Raw genomic sequence first — 21,641 nt, 5'->3', positions numbered from 1 at the left:
CAAGTAAAGGTGGCATTCTAAGCATAACATTTTTCACTACAATTAGGCAATTTAAGTATTTACACTACATTTAAGCAATACATTTTTCTCCACTGATTAGATATATTTCTTTCGATTAGTAATTAGTATTATATAATATCGTCTATCACGAAATGAGGCCATGTTGTGTGTATGATAAAATGTGTACGAGTAATTCATATGGAAAATAAATAAATAAATAAATAAACAAATAAATGTATGATTATAGACTTATGGTTATTTGATTTTCTTTTAATTTTATTCCATTTTAATCTATATCTATCTGATTTACTATTTCTGTAAATCAAATTACAATTACAGTTCTGCATACAGTTATTTATTTCAAATTCAGTTTTTAAACAGGTATTTTAAAGGCATTCTAAAGTTTTCTAAAGAATGCATGACCCTGTCTCTCTTTTGCTTTTCTCTTTTTCCCCTGTCATCATATCTGACAAAACATGATACATGAAACACCCGTTTAAGCTTGCAAAGTCATAGGACAAAGTCCTGTCAAATGGCATGTGAGCTTAGTCTTTCTCAATATTTGGGTGAAATGTATCAGTCTCCAGCGCTTTGTGACATATGATCTAGTGTAATAGCTCCATGTCCCTGAGGCACAGATGAATGATGGAGAGATGGAGGCATGACATTCAAAGCCTGACAGATTGAGTGGCAGAGATTTGAGTATCTGATTATCTGCAGTTTTTTCCCCCCACACAGCTCAAAGGGTGTCCATACACACGGTGTCATTCTGAATGAGAGCCATTCAATGCTTTCTTCAGTTTTTCTCAATGGTGTTTTTGTCAGTGATAGGGATATTTCAAAATCATGGAAAATTCTGATTTATACAATATATTGGCTAAATCCACCTTTTGTAATGTTTATTCAACATTTCTGTCTGCCATAACAATGACTTTGAATTGTTTGAATTACTAAATATTAATACCTACAATGAATTGTGATACATTTGATGTGTATTTCTACCAGAAAGACTCGGGAGAATTATTTCAACAAATCGTACATTTATTGAAAGCTCACAAGCTGATAATCTACAAAGTCATTTGGCTGTAGTGCATAATTCGAGGGTATCGGATCTGCAATTCCTGCCTAAAGATGAAGGCAGGGGCGCAGCCGACCCCGCCGGGAGGTATGGACAGGACCATCCTGGTGGTGGTGGGGAGGATGGGGGTAATCGTCGCTTCAGTATCTGCGAACTCAAACATCTGTAAGTACCGAGCTTTTATACAGTGAGCATAAGAATATGATTGGATAGAAAGTTGACGTAGTAATTGAGTCTTACCGGCAGAACTTATGCTAAAGCTTTCATATCTGCATATCATGTAATTCATTTGAGTTTTATGAAATTATCGGACTAAATCTGAAATAAAAAATTAATTTGAATATAAAATATAATTACAAATGCAAATTTGTATTGATTGACAGTTAAAATACTTAGTCATATCCCAGATTATTACCAAAGACAACTATAAATAAGCCATTTATAGGTTGACTTCTTTAAAAAGTGTAAACACTCTCTGGGTCTGAAATCGAATAATTACATATAGTTTGCGAAAAACAGTACGCCAGCAGAGTACTATGTCCAAATACATATGTTAAAAAAAAACAGTGTGGCAAGAAGTACCAGTATGACCTACTACCTGTACTTCTGCCGAGTTTCTGAAGTGCGCATTTGATGGACACTTTACTATCCCACGAGGCCATGGGAGAGGATTTATTAATGGCAGTGAAGAGACGCAACTACACTGGTAGGTCATGTGACAGTAACAACTATCCATATTCATACTATATAAAACATACTTTTTTAACGACCACAAAGTAAGTTCAAATTCAAATGCAGTACCTACTCAGTATGCGATTTAGGACGCATCGACTGTGTCTCTGTGGCGCTATTAAAACATTGCAGCAACACTGGCACTACCAATGACGTGATTTTGTGGCAGGACTAACATTTTGTCTGACCAATGGAAGAGCTTTAAAGGATTCAGTGAGATGATTAAGCCAGTGCATGTACACCTATGCATCTAACATGAACGTAACACATTCATGCTTTCAGTTCAGTCATGATTGAGTGTTTTGAATGCTAGCATCCCTCATGTGTCAAAGTGTGATTATACATGTTATCTATATTCACAGGCTGAGGTGTAATTTGGTCTCTAATCTGCTCATCTTTCCACTTTTTAATGAAGTAGCCACTTCAGTGAGGAGAAACGGATGCCATCAATTTAGAACAATATTCATAATCATTTATTATTCAGATTCATTCATTTCCACAAATTCAGTATTATTCACTGATTAATAAACACTCTCAACCTCTTGTGGTGTCATCAATAAGAAGAGAAACATCTCAAAGTCGCAGTAAGGTTATTACTGCTATAATTTGCACTACTGAAACTAGTTAAAATTCCAATTGAATACATTTTCATTAGCAAGAAATATTATGTGTTCAAACACATTGCTCATCTGACTTAACTGTTAATTTTTTATGATGCAATTTCATTTAAAAAATGAAAGTAGTCTACATATCTCTTATTTTTGCATTTTCGTGCATTCATAAATCACAAAGAAACATCCTGCCTATTAGTCTATGTTGGTCCATGACTTTTTTTCTTTGCCACACATGAGAATTTCGAAGAACATCCTGGACAATGTTTTTTTACACGTAAAGAAAGTGAACAAGGATTATGGACAAGTTAGGGTAGCCAATGATAAAAAAAAAAAATACATTTGTATTCCAAGTGTGTTTTATTCCAAGTTTTCAGAAGTCTTAAAATTGCTTAGAGTAAGAACAGATATAATTTTAAGTTGTTATTCACTGTTAATCTTTGCATTAAGTGAGCAGGCAACCTTGTTATCAAAATAGTCTGAATATAATGCATAAGTTTTATGGACCACATTTAGGCCACATCCACACGAAGCCAGAGCTTTCCCTATCCGATTTTTTTTTTCCCGTTAAAAAAAAAAATTCCGTAAACACGCCGTTGTCTCAAGAAATATCTGCGTACACACGAAACCACTGAAACCGACTCAAAACGATGTAGTATACATGCCAGACCAGTATGTGGCGCTGTAATTCTGCCTCAGACATACACTAAAAACGGAGAAGAAGACTTGGAGCTCGCGCATAAACCTTGCGCGCTGTATACAACAATAATATTAGGCACAGTAGCTTCTTTTTTTCTTTTTTTCTTTTTTAATCAAGAACTTTGTTGAACAATATGAAAAACCATAAATGTAGTTGCTGTGACTTAACGATGTCTGACTAGTTGACACTTGGTGTGATGACATCATCGTTTCGCAAAATATACGGATTGGCCGTACACACGAAAACGCAAGGGCGGCGTTTTCAGATTTATCCACCTTGGGACCCGGTTTCAAAAAATAGCGGTTTCAGTCTCCGAAAACGCCGGATCCGTGTGGACGAAACACCAATACGATAAAAAATGTATACGTATACAGCGAAACGCGTCTCCGTGTGGACAGGGCCTTACACTCTTAAAAATAAAGGTTCCAAAAGTTTTTTTTTTTCTTTAGAAAAATCCCATAGAAGAACCATTTTGAGTTCCCAAAAGAACATTTCAGAGAACAGTTCTTAAAAGTAAAAGTCTTAAGCCGCTTTTCCACCCTCGAGCCAAACCGTTCTCGTTGCTTAACCGTTCCGTGCGGAACTGACCCAGCCGGTACGGATATGGTTTAATTTTCCACTATGGAGCTGATAACAGAGGTCATTGGAAGGTAATACAAATACGTCAGTCGTTGCCTTTATAACGCAAGAGTTTAGAGACGGTATGAGATGTTAATAGCAGCAACATTATGGAATATGATCGGATTATTAACTTCTTATTAACTTCACTCAAATAGCGTGCTTGGTCGGCAACAGAGAAACTGGTAGCCAGGCAACAGATAAGTGACCAATCCTGAGTCCAGCCAACCATGCTGAGTATGGGCTGAAAGTGGTTTGTAATCGTGCTGTACAAATAAAAGCCCAAGCGGAACTATACAACTTTTCCTTATTTTTCTTAGAACCTTTCGGCCCAACGGTGGAAAGCGCCTTTTGTTTGAAGAACATTTTAATAAAATAACCTTTTTCCACTATAAAAGAACCTTTTGTGCAATGGAAAAGTTTCATGGATGTTGGTTCTTTATGGTGCCATAAATACCAATATAACCTTTACTTTTAAGAATGTATGATACTATTGATAATATAATTATTCTTTTTGGCTGAACTATCCCTTTAACAAATCCATAGATTAGCATAGAACAATCTGCTTAAAAAAAAAATCTGTACAGTTCCTGCATAAACATCTGAATATTTATGTGAACCAAATCTGAACTCGCTACAGTGTCATACTGTATTTATTTGGATTACATCTTTGACACAATTAATTTCTAAGTATAAATAGCCTTGGGATGTTTGCATGAATTACAGTCTGCTGAAAACCATTACAAAGCAAAGTGGAAACATACAGCACTCACATTCTGTCTGTGAACTCGATGGAAAGCTCGGGATCTTTTCCTTCCCACAGTTCAGTCCTGTACCGCATCTTCCTGACGCTGGCCCCAAAGTTGTTTTCTCTTTACCAATCGCATAGGCAAGTATGACTTGATTAGACTTCAAAAATCCAAGGGTAAAAATATTGATTGTCTCCAGATGGAATTAATCTAGAGCACAATTACTTAGGGGTCTCTTCTCAAACCATTTGTCTTAGTCCACAGCCTCCAAATCAGCAGACCCCATTTTGCAGATGCTCACCGAGGAATGGGAGAAAAGAAAAACTCAATCCAATTATACAGATAAATAGGACTAATCATGCAACCAAAAAATTTGAATATGAGGTTTATGGGTGGGTCGATAAGCATTATCGTTTCACCCCTGCTGAAATTTACAGCATCATTTCAGATAACGCTAGAAGAGAAAGGATACAAATTGCACCGATAAATAGTTCAACATTAGACATTAACATATGGATTGTAAGGGACCCTGATAAGGGGGAGACATTTTATTAGAGGCGAGAAACATCTCATTAAAAGGCCTCACTAGGTGAACCATTTCCATTATTCATGTACTAGAGGTATCAGAAAGGTAAGGCTTCCATTGTGGAATGGGTAAATTGACTTTCAAAAGCCATTTCAATGAGGATTATTCTGATACAGGTGACCGCATGACTGGTGAAATTATTTCACCAAATATGGGATCTGTTTTCCACATCAAGAAATTCGTAATCACTCGGCTGTAACTTAAAGTATCGTTTCATTAGCCAAAAGAAAATGTACTGAAAATACAGTTTACACAAAAATATTAAGCAAGATAGCTGTTTTTGATATTGGAAATAACAAGAAATGTTAGAGTGTTTTCTGAAAGATCATGTGATACAATGTAAACTATTCATTGTATTCATACTCAATGCCATTTATAAAAGTTTGGAATAATTACAATGTATTCCTGTGATGGAAAAGCTGGATTTTCAGTAGCCATTACTACAGTCTTTAGTGTCACATGATCCTTCAGAAATCATTCTAATCTTATCATTCCAAACTTTTGACTGGTAGTGTATTTACCTCTGTTGATGACAGAAATATATATTTTTATGACCCACTTTCCTGTTTTAAAATACTTTGCTACAGCGTCAAGCAAGTTTGTAAAAAAAAATTAAGTGGGGACATTTTGAGGATCAGAATTAGGTTATATATATATACAATTTTTTTTTTATAAACACACGTTCCATAATCAACATCTGAGTCTTGAAAGCTTTATAGCTCACAAAAACCTTAGCATTAGCATATAACAGTAACACACAGATTCATTCCTCTAAGATAACCATTTTCATTCATTCCTCTATATGAACCATTTTCAATGAATAACAAAGCTAACGAAATCGTTTCTATAATTCACGTGGCAATTTGAGTCATTTTAAGTATTGTTTGCTCTGCTGCAGATTTGATCAATATTACTTAGATTAACCTTCAATTTCCATACTTCCTCTTAAGACAGCTGTAACTGCTTTAAAGTCACATCCTTGTATGCTGCACAGGGAAGTAATTATGAATATGCAGCAGAGAAATATGACAACACGACCGCACAATCACCACATGCGGCTTTAATTGTGTACCAATGAGCTACTGCCTAATTGCTGGAGCCAAACTGAATCAGCAGACGAATTTATAAGGGCATTTAGACCCCAATTTCATTGGATGCTTAATGATGTCGATCGATGGAGGCTGTGTATCTGAAGGACAAACACATGTTTTCGCTCTTCTTTTGCCTAATGGCTGTGTGCTTCAATCACACTAGTTAATCAAGTGAGACAGGACCGGTGTGGGCCGACTGCCAGACATGGCCGTGTTTTCTGAGATACAGACCCAGGAGATGCTTCTGTAGCAGGTTGGCTGTAGTACAGATCTAGAATCAATTGAATCGCACCCATTACAGGGTACAACACACACAAAAAAAAACTGGTCTCAGGATGTCTGCGTCACCTCCAAAACCCCATCAAACTTCACCTTATCCACCTACACAATCCATTCTGTACAACTAGCTGGCATGACGTCCCCGTTCCCCTTGACTGCCTCCCTCAAATCACCTGCAATCTGTACACAATCCTCTTGAAGACCCTCGGAGGAGCTTTATAAAGCTGCATGTCTCCATCCGTGATCAGGAATGAATGTGGTTTTCAATCACGTAATCAATTTGAGACATGGTGGGTGTGCGGGAGGTCATTTGAACATTGGCAGCAGCCATATTCCTTCAAGAGTATCACCTTATGTTCTTCACGTGTAATATTGTCTTCATGTCCATCGGCACTCTAAAACTGTGCAGGCCCGCCCGAGCACGTTGCAGGGTCAAGCGTATTTCACCGCATTCTGTCACTCTACAAACATGTGACCATCTATATTCACCAAATGAAAGAGTCCAGAGCTCTTACATCCTCTGGACGTTTCTCCATCACTGTGAACTCCATCTCACCTGGCAGCAGAAGACAATCTTGCTTGATTTCATGCGTAACTACGTACCAGATGTTATCCGTAGTCCAGGTAACATCAACAAAGACCTCGATAAACACAATGGGCCTTCATGCAACACAAGCAGAATACATTTCTGTGCAAATCATTAATGCATCCAATTGGTGCCTTGACTGCAACAGTAGGCTTTGTGGATTTTTGTTCTCCACAGAAATATGTTCTGCTAGTGTTTTATGAATAATGAAATTACAATACTCAATTAAAACCAAGAAAATACAAACTGTAATTGCTAAAAATTAAAACCTAGGCTCATTGTCTGTGGCAACATTTCTGCAAAATGATTTAACTTTGATTTTGCACATTTCACAACACTTTCAAAGTGAAGTATCCAGTGATTAACACTAAAAGCACATTCACTTTTATCCAAAACAGATGAATGCGAATCTGGCAACGTTTTATTACATTTGTGATTGTATGTAATACGGTTGATAATCACGTTTGAAAATAAGGTACCCTAAACCCAACCGATAGTGTGAGCAAAAGTTAAAACAAGACTTTATTAATCAATAATCTGCCACTGTCATCATCATTCTCAAATGCTCAAAAATAAACTGCAGTGAATTGTATGTACAGCTTGTATATTTTTGGAGTTTTGCAAATATTTAGGTAGATGCATGTTTTTCCAATGAGCCCATGTTATAAAATTAACATCCCAACACACTATAGGCCCAGGAACAAAGGCAATGTCAAGGTGCATAACATGATTTATTAGTTCCCAGTAAGGATACATATATCTGTACCATAATGGTTACTGCTCCATATTAGAGATTTTTTAATTAATTGGTATTGATTTAACTGTACAAGCTCATTTCCCGTATTTTTACATTTATATAAACAAAAGCAATAAAATTTAGCATATTTATCAAATTGTGGACATTGTCTTAATATGCTGAGAAAGAAAATAAAGTGAAGAAAATAATGTTGTTCATGCTGTTATTTAGCACATTTTGAAACATCCATATCCCTTTAGATAATTGCCAGATTAGAGTAAATTAGATTAGAGAAAAAAAGGTTAATCCACAATATTGACAATCTATTTTTAGCTTAAAAATTGCTCAAATGTCAATATTCATGTGTTAAACTCATATTATTATATTTGGTTGACTACATCTTTGCATTTTCAACTAGATATTTACTTGATATATATTATTATTTATATATATTTAATATTTTTACATCACATTAAACACAGCAATATTGATGACTTTGGCTTTTTCATACATTAATAGGGCAATGTATCCTTGGAGATACAGCTCATAAAATACAAACTATATCCAAAAGTTTTACTTAAGTCTAGATAATATAAAAAGAGACATGGAATGATTTTTTGTTTGTTTTTGCTGATCAATTTCCACTCTTGCTCTTTTCAATTTTAAAGTTACAAGCTATTTTTCCCCTAAAGGTGCCATTTTTGCACATTTCTACCAACAAAGGATTGATCTAGAAACTGATTTAACCATCTTTGGTCCAACTTCAATGTTAATCACGTTGTGCAGTCTAAGGCAGAATTTCTTAGAGAAGTCGTGACCATAGAAGTTGTGTACCCTCTTGTAGGGTCAGGCTATTCTGCTTCATGTAGGGAATATTGATGTTCTACACATTATTCTCTGCAGTCTTCTAAAGCCTTCTCCATGGTCAGGTTTCTCCATAGTGCCTGGAAATCCAGGAACATGACATTTATGTGATAGGTAAGCTGCAATATCTTTTTTGGTTAGGGGCCTAAAGATTGACAAAAAGAAGAGAGGAATAGGTGAAAATTTAACATGAAGTGCTTTGGATAGAGTCAATTTAATTTATTCTTAATAGTCCTTTTGGCTGACAAAATGTTAAGATAAATGTGTCTGCTCTTGTTTTTGTGAACCCGCTGCATTAAAGGTTCAAATTATGCTGGGATCATAAGGACGGGAGGTAATGAAAAGATAAATCATTTGGAGTAAGTGGGAGGGATATTAAATTTTTCATAAGGGGTACATTCAAAAACACGCCCTCCCCCAATCTCATTGCTCATACACAGAACAGACATGTTCTGCTGAATAATCAAAATTTCTAATGAAACAATACAGAAAATGCGAGAATGCAGCGGCTGTTCTGATTTAACTGGTTGAAATGTTTCTCACGTGCATGCAATTCTTACTCCTAGCTCTCGCCATCAGGATGATCAGTGAAATTAATTGCATATATAGTTAATCTATAAGCCATTACACATATTAGTCAAAACACTCTTACAACACACTGTGAGCAGCACAGTCTGGCCTTGTTTACACTCTACACAAATTTGATTTGTTCTTAAAATCTTTGGGACTGACTGTCTCAGCTCTGTCCTTTTGCAAGTGATAATATCGGATCCATCTTTTTTTTCTCCCAGAAAGTATCAAATGAATTAACATCAGTTGCCACAATCATAATTTCAGAAGCAGCACAATCCAGCGTATCTATCATTGTGAAAAGAGAGGACAGAAAACATACAAATTTCCAGTTTTCCTTGCTTATGACCATCACAATATTGAAAGTAAGGGACCTACCATAAGATGAGTGGAAAAAAAATGTAGTGAGGGCTGTTAGCTTGAAATAGAAAACATGAAATAGAAAAATGGTCAAAATATAGCCCTGATAAAACACGAAACCCATGTGATTTTCTTTAATGGAACTAAAAAGGAATTGTTTAATAGAATGCTCTCTTCTATTCAATGAAACTGAATGGCATTTAGAAAAGATTTTCAATGAATGAACAGATTACATTACTATAGCATGGCTTCAGAATACTTGGAATATAGCATATGAGCCATATTGGCAACTTTTATTTCGCTTTTCGTCATTTTTCATTTTTAGCTCTACTTTCATTATGGTGAACCTTCTTCAAAATATCTAATTTTGTTACACAGAAGAAATCTATACTAGTAAATAAAGACAAAACTATAATTGTTGGCTGAACTATCCCTAAAGTGCTTTATATATTCTATGGTTCATATTCTGGGACTTTTTATTATTATTTGAAGATCTTCTGTAAGCACAGAAGGTCAGGGCATGTCTCACTGTGACAGAGGCTGCATTCAAGCGGTCCGTTCACTAAATATCTCATCTTTGAGATAAGGGAGAACTGAGCGTAATTATGTGGTGCTGTCAAGCCTGAGAGGAATCCCGAGCAAAAGCCCCAAGTGCTGATTTAGAGCAGAAGGAAAGAGGAGAGATGTGACAGTGGCAGAGCCGAGAAAAGAGAGAGAAAGAGATAACATTCTCCAATCATTAAATCATCCCCCTCCGCTATCTGCACATGAGTGTCACTCAGAGGGAAAAAATAAAGAGGTGCAAATGAAATATTAATGTGTTCCTTATTTTTGAGATTTACATTAATCTCTCTCTTTTTCTCTCTCCCTCTCGTGGAAGGAGCTGAGAGGTTTCAAATCTTTTTTCTTGCTGTTGATGTTGAGTATTCATCTAATGAGATTCTTCAACACCCTTGATATGCTTCGTCTTTACTCTTGCTTTTAAACTCTTAAATCTTTATAAAGCGCATAGAAAAGAATAAAAGGTTGATGCAAGCTTGCTGTACTGTAGAAAGTCCCACGCCTGCACCTTTGGCATGCTTTCAAACAGAAACCTCAAGCATTGAACCCGATTCCCGCTGGGAGGTGGGGGGAGAATCTAGGGAAGTCAGGTGAAGCTGTGTCGGATGCTGTCAGCCTGTTCTATATATGAAAAGATGAATGTGTGCCCATAATTACACCCCTATATGAGCTCATGTCGCTCATGCTAGGCCTTGAGAGCTGAACATTTGTGTAAATACCAAGAGCGCTTCCAGACATCAGGAATATAATTATTCTCTATGGTCAGGAAACAGGGTGACTCATTACTGATATCTAGCGTTTCTGGTCACATACAGACTGCATGGAGATCGTGTTAGCAAGATTTACCAATCAACCAATAATATTAGCAACAAGATGCGTATTATCATCCATGATGTATGAATCCTTTGTGGAGAAAACAATCCCAAAATTCGTTGTAATAAGCTCAAAAAGAACCCTTGTGAAAAATAAGTGTGTTATTTTGAATGTGCACTTGTAGAGTACTTAACATTTAAAACAATAAAATAAAATAAAAAATAATAATATTTGCAGATAATTTAATATAAATGAAATAAAGGTCACTTAAGTGTAGTTCAAGAGAGTACACTTTCATGATTATGTTTCCCAACTAATAATATTTCTTAATATTTCTAAGTAATTATTAAATTAGTTATAAACATTTACTTAAATCCTACTCACAGTAGGTGGGTAACAAACACTCTTAAGTTCAACTAACTGCATTTAGAGCTTCCACTGTTCTGAGAAGGCTTTCCACAGGAGTGTTACAGTGAGAATCTTTGCCTGTTCATCCAGTAGAGCCCAACCCCTGAAAAACAGCCCCATACCATTAACACTTCCTTCACCAAACTAGACAGTTGGCACAATGCAGTCAGGCAGGTAACGTTTTCCTTACGTACGCCAAAGCCAGACTCGCCCATCAGACTGCCAAACAGAGAAGTGTGTTTTGTCACTCCACAGAACACGTTTCCACTTCTCCAGAGTCCAGTGGCGGCATGCTTTACACCACTCTATCTGACGCTTGGCATTGTTTTTGGTGATGTGAGGCTTGCAAGGCTTGCAGTTGCTCAGCCATAGAAACCCATTCCACTAAGCTCCCGTCGCACAGTTTGTGTCCTGATATTAATAGAAGTTTGGAACTCATCAGGTATAGAATCAGTTGGTGATTTTTATTTTATTTTTACGCTGAATTCGCCTCATCACTAGGTGACCCCGCTCTGTAACTTTACGTGGTTCTGCTTGCGGCCATTCTTAAAAAAAATTACGTTCCAATAATACCACTCTCAATTGACTGTGGAATATCTAGCAAGGACGGAATTTCTTGAACTGACTTATTGCAAAGGTGGTGTCCTATCACAGTAATAAAAGTACATAAACATGGTTTAGCGTAATCACAAATGTTTTAACCTTATATTTGCATGTGTTAGCAGTATTTTATGACTATTTGAATATTGTGCTCTTAGCTTAGCAACTTGCATACATCAAACTTTATTGAAATCAACTGTCGATTCTCCCAACTCTCCCTTGAGTAATATATTTGAGTGCTGTACAGATTTACAGATTTCTGCCTATTAATAGGGTTTCAGATTATTCACTTACACGGTTTATTGACCATTAGCATGCTAAGTAGAAAGCTGCAGTGAGAAGCTCACTATGTTTTGAAAACGAGTTTGTACTGATTGAGATCAAGTAATCAATGTCTCAACTTGCCCATATTGATTTAGTTTTAAGTTTTTTATGGTCATATTCAAACAAGATCATCCTATAATGACACCCAATCACTTCAGAATTTATTTCTAATTCAAATCTATAGAACTAAATCCAGAGATGACAGTGACTGATCAGCCTCTCTTTTTCCTTTTTGAGGAGTAGATGAACAGCTGCCATCCTTCTTTGTTTTGATGTCTGATGGAGGCACTTGATGCGGCTAGTACCACAAGCACTCAACAAACATGAAGAGAAAAACCACAGATGTGGTAAAACTTTAAAAAAAAGCACACCTGTGGTTTCTCACTGCCTCTGCTAAATGGCATTCACCAAAATAAAGCTTAATTGGTTTCATGATAAGAGGCCACTTCTCCATCACAAAATGTTATCATTTTCACAAAACTTTCATGTCCCCTCAATATTTTGTTGAATGAATAGGCCTTTCTGAACATGCAATTTATTAAAAGAAATAACATTTTGAACAAAGAGCTGAGAAAATTGCGTATTTGTCAAAGACAAGTGCATACGCAATGCTTCTATCACTTGTTTCTGCTTCTTTTTTGTCTCTGTCCTGTCGCCCCCTACTGTATGACAATGAAAACATGGATTGTCAGAAAATTCAATCAATGGCGGGGAAGCTGTGATATATATATATATATATATATATATATATATATATATATATATATATATATATATATATATAAAAAGGAAAACTCTGTCAATTGTAGGGAAAGAGTTAAACAGTCCAATAGAACTATTGTATGGTTTATGGAAGACTTTAATATTTTGGTGGTTTTTTAGACAACTTATTCGGTGCTTTTATGATACATGCATGGAACATTTTTACTGGAACATTATTCAAATATCTTGCTTGAAGTGATACAGGTTTGAAATGACATGCAGGTGAATAAATCATGACTAAAAATTACTTTTGGATGAATTATACCTTTAAAATAATTGTAAACATTACAGTATAATGAAAATGGAAATGTTAAAATAACCATTCGAAATTAGGATTTACTCAATTAGACAACAAGATAAAGACTACCCCAGCAGAACATAATAAATGTATAATTTCAGGCATAACCCGACATCTCTTAGGTTCATCTCAGAAGCACAAGCTCCAGTTTTATTGTGCCAATCCTTTGGGTAAGCTAAAGAGGAAAAGCAGGAAAAATTGATCCAGAATAGAGCCTGAGGAAATTGTCTCATCTCTCTGATACTCCTTTACTTTCTCTCTCTCTCTCCTACTATTTTTCTTTCATTCTCTTTTTCTCTCATTATGCAGTCTGAGCTACAGGGCTCTATAATCCTTGAAGGTTTAGCAGAGCAGTCATGTGATTGGTTAGACATTACATCAGGATGATGTAATACTCCGAGGACTGGCTAGTGTGTCAGACACAGTGAGAAAAGGAGAGAGAGCGAGGGCTTTGCTGAGGAGAGGAGTGCAGCAGCCTGCAGCACACTGAAAGAGAGAGGGTGAGAGAAGGTAATCCCAAACCACACAACAGCGCTTTAGAGAACGGAGGGGAGAGCAGAACTCTTTTTCGTGAGCCCCGACTGAACAGTGGAGATAAGCACAAGCACTTGCTGCAGCAGCCGACTGGTGCCAAACACTCATGGCTGTTGCATTTCTGTTTATGCAGTCATTATATGTGTTAAATAGAAAGAGTGTGTATGTATGTGCTCTCATTTGTGAGGTAATGGAGGGAGACAGACAGATATGACATAAAGAATGTAGTCACATGAGTTTACATGGTGATTCCTAAAAAAGTGGTTCTCAGTCTCAACTGGTGTTGTTTCAGGACCCAGATTTTATACTAGACATCCAGTGGCCTAAAGCAGTTGAACCAAAGAGTTGGTTTGATGTTTTGTTTTGATGACAATCTAAACCCTTACTGTTATTTGTATGATTGAAATTGTTCAGCATCTCTTGTAATGCAATTTCAGTTCATAGTCACCATTGTCAAACTACACGCACGCACGCACGCACGCACGCACGCACGCACGCACTCACGCACGCACGCACGCACACACACACACACACACCAAAAACAGCATTAAAAATGGGTTATATATATATATCTCAAAGTCCTTATAAACCTCGAGGCACATCAACTTTGAGACTTTTCTTTGCTATCCTATATGGTTATGATTACACGGTTAGTTGCATTTTATTTTTCTGCATTTAGACCCCCATTTTTAGGTCATGAAACAGAGTTAATACACACTGACATAATTCATTATATGAGCCATGATGATATATGAAAATCACATTCACAACTGCACTGAATATGTAAATGCTTACAACCACCATTTGCATGTCATAACAGCTGTCGAGATTAGCAGAAAAAAGGCAAAAAAAAAAAAAAAAACTTGTAATGATCATCATTTCAAGACTACAATGTTTTTTTTAAAAAAAGGAAAAGATTAGTTATCAGGTGTCAGAACTGGCAACCATAAAAATGACACAAAAATTATGACAATCCTAATTGGACCCCAGACTGATTGTAATTGTGCTACATAAAAATATGCAAAGCTGCTGTTAACTCTCAAACCAATATTAGTCCTTAGGGTACATTTGTTGAATGAAATATCACTTCAAACCTCATTTCTGTCCCACTTTCCTAATGAATTACTTCTGAAATATTCAAAGAAGAGACATAGCCACAGGTTCTCTGTTTTTGGCACACAGAACCAGGAGATTCAAGAGCAGTTACTGTTGATGAGGATGGCAGGACATGTGCATAAATTGAGACTGTCTAGAGAAAAACACCTTAAGGCTGCATTATAGACAACAGAAAGTGGCATTACTTTTTCAAAGCATCTAGCAAGCAAAGTGCGTCCACAAAACACTTCGATTAAAGTCTACAGAGTTAAATGAGGACAAAAGACTGGTGGAAATGCAGCATTTAAATAACAATTTGTTTATTTTAAAGATTATTAATTGAGTAAGCACTATACAAATGCTGTAAATGAGCTAATACACGCACAACACAATGTTCATCTTAATATAACATTGCATGCAGCCGCATTTCACTATTCGCTGATTTGAATAATGTCACACGATTTGATAGTGATTTTTTTTTTTTGCAGAAAAACTCATTTGCTCTGCGCATCTTTTGTGGGCAATCACTGATGGATATCAAGTAGCGAATGTTCATATGATGTTCATTTATCAGAGACAGCTTGTTGAAGTGTAAAAGCTATTTGCAGCCTTGTGTTGCTTCCTCCTCAGGCTGTTATACAATGGAGTTCTCATGTGGCCCGGGTCGAGAGTGACAGCCCAAGTCTGACAGAACAAAAAAGTACCGAAATGACAACTTGATAAAAGCGAAATGACTTTACGTCTGTGTTTTGCCGAGAGCAAGGTAAAAGGTGTGGGGTGGCTGGGTGCAGAGAGCATGAATAAAAGAGTGATGGGCGGCGGGAGAGATCTGACAGCCAAAGAGTGTGATGTCTGTGCACTGATGCCTGTGTTTGTCTGGGTCAGGGTTACGTCGACGTTGCGGACCGAATTTGGTGAGTGAGTGCATGTGAATGAGACATGGGGGGGGTCAACGGGTTCAGAAAGGCTGAGTGGTTCTGTTACTCGGCCATGTTTTTCTTCTCCTCAGTTGCAGCTGTTTTACCTCATCAAGACCTGAAGTAAACATATCACTTATTAAAAGCTACTGTGTTTCAATAACAATGTCTGCACAAAATGCCTTAATAATAATGGAGATCAGCCAAAGAATCTCTTTAAATCAGCATTTTACAACTTTTAAAACAGCTGTATGTTCCTGTTTAGGCTGGACTGATTGTCAGATTGTCAGAAAATACTGGCCAAGCTGGTTTAACTGCTTTTACAATTTTGACTATGTTGGGATTCAGGTAGTTTAGCAGGTGAGAAAGATCGTCTTCCAGCCTGACCAGCTGAAAAATGCCCTAAACCCTTAAAAAACCCTTGTCTCAGACTCTCAGGGCACGGTCTAAGCGCATGGTCTAAAGCGCAGGGCGCAATTGCACTTAGAGCATGTCCGAATCCACTTTTGCTAGTTTAACGACGGGAAAATTGGTGCGCCCCAGAGTGTAAGCATGTTGTGGACCCGCCTATAGGTGCACATTACTAACACGCTCTTAAAATAACAAAAAATATATATATTGCACCATTGACTTTAGAACTCAAAATAGCAACGCACCAACAATGCGCCAGAACACACCTTGTTTTCAGACCAGCACGCCCATGGGCGAACAAATGGGCTCAAATGCATTTGCTATTTAAACAACGCGGCGCAGGACGTAAAAATGATAACTGCGTCAGGCTGAAACTAGCAAAAAAAAAAACACTTGCGTCACACTTGCCGCTGCATTGCGCCGGGTGTGTGATAGGACCCTCAGTGTTTTTTGTTCATACAATGAAAGTTGAAAGTCACCAAAACCGTTTTGGTTATTAACGTTCTTCAAAATATCTCCATTTGTGTTCTTCAGAAGATAGAAATCCGTGTAAATGACAGAATTTATTAATTCATTCATTTTTGGGAGAACTATGCTTTTAAGATGTAAAATATTTTCAAGATCTCTGCAGGAATTATGGATATAATACATACAATGACCAGTTTACATTATTCCACTTATGGCATGGATACATGATATAAACAAATAAACATAAGTAGTGATTTTTTTAAATATTTCATTATGACTGTGGAGTGATACATGTTCCATAACCAGAAAATATCAAAATACTTTTAGAATCCCAAAACTTCTTTTTATTAAATATTTAACTTGAAAATGGGCTTTTACTGTTTTTTTCCAGTAAACACCACCCAACTAACAAAAATATGTTCTAAGAATGTTTCGCTAACATTCCAATTAACTTATGAAAACCTTATTATTTTTTTTTTATTTTTTTTATTTTTTTTATTCTTGGTTATGCGAACGTTAAAGGAACATAACATTCCATTTTTTTCTTTTTGCAATCATTATTGGAACATTACTTTTGAATGTTCTAAAAACATTCTGAAACAAGTAGTAACATTAGTAACAACTAAAACATTTAGTACATACACATTCCATGTATTAAAAATTTACATGCTAACATTTTAGAACATTATTAAAAAACAGATAACTTTGAGCAAATTAACACTACTGGAAGAATGTTTGTTCATAACCTTGAGAGAACCTTGCCAGAACGTTAGCCACATTTCTGAGAATGTTCCCTGCAGCTGGGCCTTTTGTTTAGTGTTTGTTTTTTATCTAATGCAATGATATTGTTTAAGTGTCCAAACAATTTCTGAGCTGCTTGTTTTGATCTCAGATAAATCAATACTGTAATTCAGACATTTTGTTCTGTGATTTTAATGTTAAACATAGTGCATGATAAGCAGTGAGGAGATATGGGAGCAGTGTGCTCTTCACCTTTGCTTATCTGACACACAGTTGGACTCAGCAGTTTTTGGCCAATCTCTCTCCATCACCAAGGGCAGAAAGAGCTAATCTGGCATGTACGCATATGCAAATATGAACCGTAACTGTCTGGGTGCTGCTTAATTCCCCATTATTTTACAGACAGAAGTCCAATCAAGTTGACTTTGAAATGGATTGTGGGCGATTAAGCAGGATTTCTGGGTGTGTGGACAGAAATGCTGTGACCTGTCTCTCTCTCGCTTTCCCTCAGCTGCCAGAGGCGTCAACTAGCACCGATCCAGGTAATTAATTCTCTGACAAGCATCACTGATTTGCTAAATCAGTGAGAATGGCATGCGCTGATCAAAAGAGAAACAAGAGGAGAGATGTTTGAACACATGGACTCAGAGATGTCAGTCACTGGGCCCTCACAACTGGCCCTGAGTCGCAGTGGCAGGACGTGAGCGGAATATACATTCAGATCAAACGCACACAACATATATGCCGACTGATACGCATGCCTAATGCACATCAGCGCACGCTATACCTCAAAGACATGCTCAAACATACATGTACACATGTAGATTAGATTCCAGAACAATTATAATGCACATGCAGATATATTAATTCATTGGCACAAACTGGGTTTGTTAAAATAACGTTTTACAAATGCGTTTCCTCTATAAAATGAGTGATATTCTGTATGCACAAGGGGAATGAACAATTCAACAGTATGAGTTGAAAGTCAAGTCCGTAGTTATTGAACCAAAGGTCTGCAGTTTATCTGATTGTAAAGTGGAAAGATAAATCATACTTTCGCATGTAGAATATTGTTGCTTCGCAATCCACTGGTAATAGATTTTTCTCACCCTAAAGAAAATCGGTCTCAGTGTAGATCATAAATGATTTCTGTTAAAAGTCAATGGCCCAAAAATATATTCAGACATACAGTATAAGGAACACTTAAAAAATTAATGATGTATGAAAAATGAAAATGAAAAAATGTACGAATGCCACAGCATTATATATAAAACAAATATTTAAAAAAGTGGCATTTAAAAATATAAGCACATAATATTTAAAAATTTGTTTAAAACACATTCTTAGATAAGTTATCTTTATTTTATTTTTAAATAAAAAATGCCATGTTTTTTGTTGTTTTTTGCCATGTTTTTTATCAAGGATGCATTAAAATGATCAAAAGTGACATTTAAGACTTTTACATTCTTACAGGTAATAACAAATAATGCTTTTCTTTTGAACTTCCAATGAATCAAAGAATCCTAAAAAATGCATAAAGATTTCCACAAAATATTAGACAAAACAACTGTTTTCAACATTTATAATAAGAAATGTTTCTTGAGCACTAAATCATCATATTATAATAATTTCTGAAGGATCAAGTGACATTGAAGACTGGAGTAATGACTGCTGAAAAATATTCCTGCGTTCACAGGAAAAAAATGTAATATTGAAATAGTAAACTTTTTATTTATTTATTATATATTAGGTTAAATAAATGAAGCCTTTTTCTGGCTAGCATTTGAAAAAACAACAACAACAAAACATTTGGAACATTTCTGGCTGTCAAACTTAGTGGATCATGTTCACATACCCATTCAAATCACCTTGGGACCAGTGTTTCAAGCAAAAATGGCTTGAAAAAGTGAACTCAGCTCTGAGAAAATGTCTAGCATATGATTTTAAAGATAAAACTTGTTTTGATATTTTGTACGGACTGCACAATGAAATAAAATTCATACATTTTTATGTGTAGCTTAAGTGTCTATATACTTTTTGTTGCCACTGCATGTAACTTCATGCAAAGGCGTCACTCATTTCCCGCTGAGTGTGCCAATCATTTGATGCAGTGTGTGCTGAATTGAGTACTATTGATTTTTAAATAAATGGATTGGATTGCAATGTAACAGCTTTGGCTCGATGGCTGTGCTGTCTGGCGCTACAAAGCAGGGAATTTGCGAGCTGCTGAAAGTATCTGGCACGTCTCTTGATTAACTGGCTCGTGTTTCGGCTCTTTTCCTTGGCCATTATCAGCCCTCGGCCTCTGCCAGTGTGGCTCAGGGCATCCGCTTTTAAAAGAACTTGCCAGATCAAACTGGCATGTCATAGAACATTAGGCCTGACATTATTTCAGCCCACTGACTTGCTGTCTCTCAGGTCAACTTAGCGGTCTTTGCTGGCTTGGATGTTCATTGGTTGCCATGGCTGAAAAAAGGAGTGTGACTGAGAAAACGGACTGAAGTGGATCAGTGGACAAAGCTGGTGTCTTTACATCGCTTGACTCGAACAGGAAAGCATTAGATAATGACTCTTGCCAAGGTCCCCACCGGACCAACCTATGTAATCCAAGCTACGCTTAATCACCACAGCAGAGAGACTCCCAAATGTCATTAGTTAGTGAAGAAAACGAAAGTTTATAAAAATGCAAAGGGAAAATCCCTGGGGAGTCCAAGTCTGCAAAATAAAGGCTTGCACTACAATAAAATGATATGTAGGTTAATTATGAATGAGTTCTAGGCTCTGAAAGTCAGAAAATCATGTCTCATGTGTTCTGAAGGAATAATGCACTGAAATACTGGGGAAAGACCCTTTTTTTTTTGTAGTAACATGCCAATGGGCATATAAAAATGTATATGCTTCTGTAGTGAAGTTAAGTTTTGATTCTGACTCTGTGAGAAGTATTTGCCATTAATCAAAGTCTGAAAAAAATAAAATAGAATTTATTTGTAAAACAAAATGAAACCACATGCCTGATATTGTAGGCTTATATGTTTTCATAAATGCACCGTCACTCAATGTACAGTGTGTCTACAAAAACACTGTGAACAAGTTTGTATCACTTTCATCTCCAGTATGGCAACAAGTAGGCCTAGCATGACTGAGTCATTTGAAACACTCAACAGATTCACAAAAAAAAAAAAAAACCCAGTTATTAATTTCATTTCAGGAACAAAACAAGAGCCTATTTAAAGGGATACTTCAGGATTTAGCATTAAGCTTTGTATTAGTAGAAAACCTGAAGTATTTTCAAATTACTGTGCTTTCCACCCTCATATCCCCCTGAGACGAGAGATTTATGTATTTTTTGTCTGGAAACAAATCCTTCGATGACGCGAAAATCGTCATTTTGCGTCATCGGAGGATTTTTTGGCCAGAGGCTAAAGACTACAGCCAGTAGTAGGGGCTGTCCTGCATGTTTTCAACCCGCCCATAGAGGGTGGGATCTCCCTCACAGAATGTACACATAGTGTCAGCCATCTTTTTTTGGAAGCTAAGCTAGCAGGCTCTTGTTCTGTGGAGAAAGCTGAGTAGTAGGAGAAAGCTGAGTAGTAGGGGTTACCATCCTCTTTTTCCCGGACATGTCCGGCCGTCATTCCGATTGGTGAATCTGAATGTAGTGTTTACATGAACGCTAAACAAGTGATCGGTTGATGTGCGTTTTAACATTGCTAAGAAATGTCCTGCTCCTCCGTGAGAGATACGAGATCGGTGCGTCTCAGTAATCAGGCCCTCAGTCTCGTCCTGCTCGCCACAGTAAACATAATGAATGGCGACTGTAGAACGCAAAAGCCGAATCCCGGACATTTTGGGCGATCTCGAAATCCCGGGCAGACTCGTCATCACGGAGACTCACTAGTAGCCTAGCCTTGTTGTTTTAAACTGCGCTCTCTTACCGGTAGGCGTGGCTTGGGAGTGGCCTCCTAGGGCAGCGAAGCAAGTGCATTCTGGGAGTTGTTGTCTTTCATCCACATAAGCCAAAAATACATTTTCTGGCTTTTCTCAGTCTAGAAAGCTCCAAATTAAAAAATAATTTCACATTTCTTCTACATAAATTACCCATTTTAAATACACATTCATCTTTCCAGAGGTGAAGTATCCCTTTAATGA

The sequence above is a fragment of the Leuciscus leuciscus genome, assembly GCF_965113295.1.
Source record: "Leuciscus leuciscus genome assembly, chromosome: 17".
Taxonomy (NCBI): Eukaryota; Metazoa; Chordata; class Actinopteri; order Cypriniformes; family Leuciscidae; genus Leuciscus; species Leuciscus leuciscus.
Note: the sequence above shows the minus strand (reverse complement) of the source record.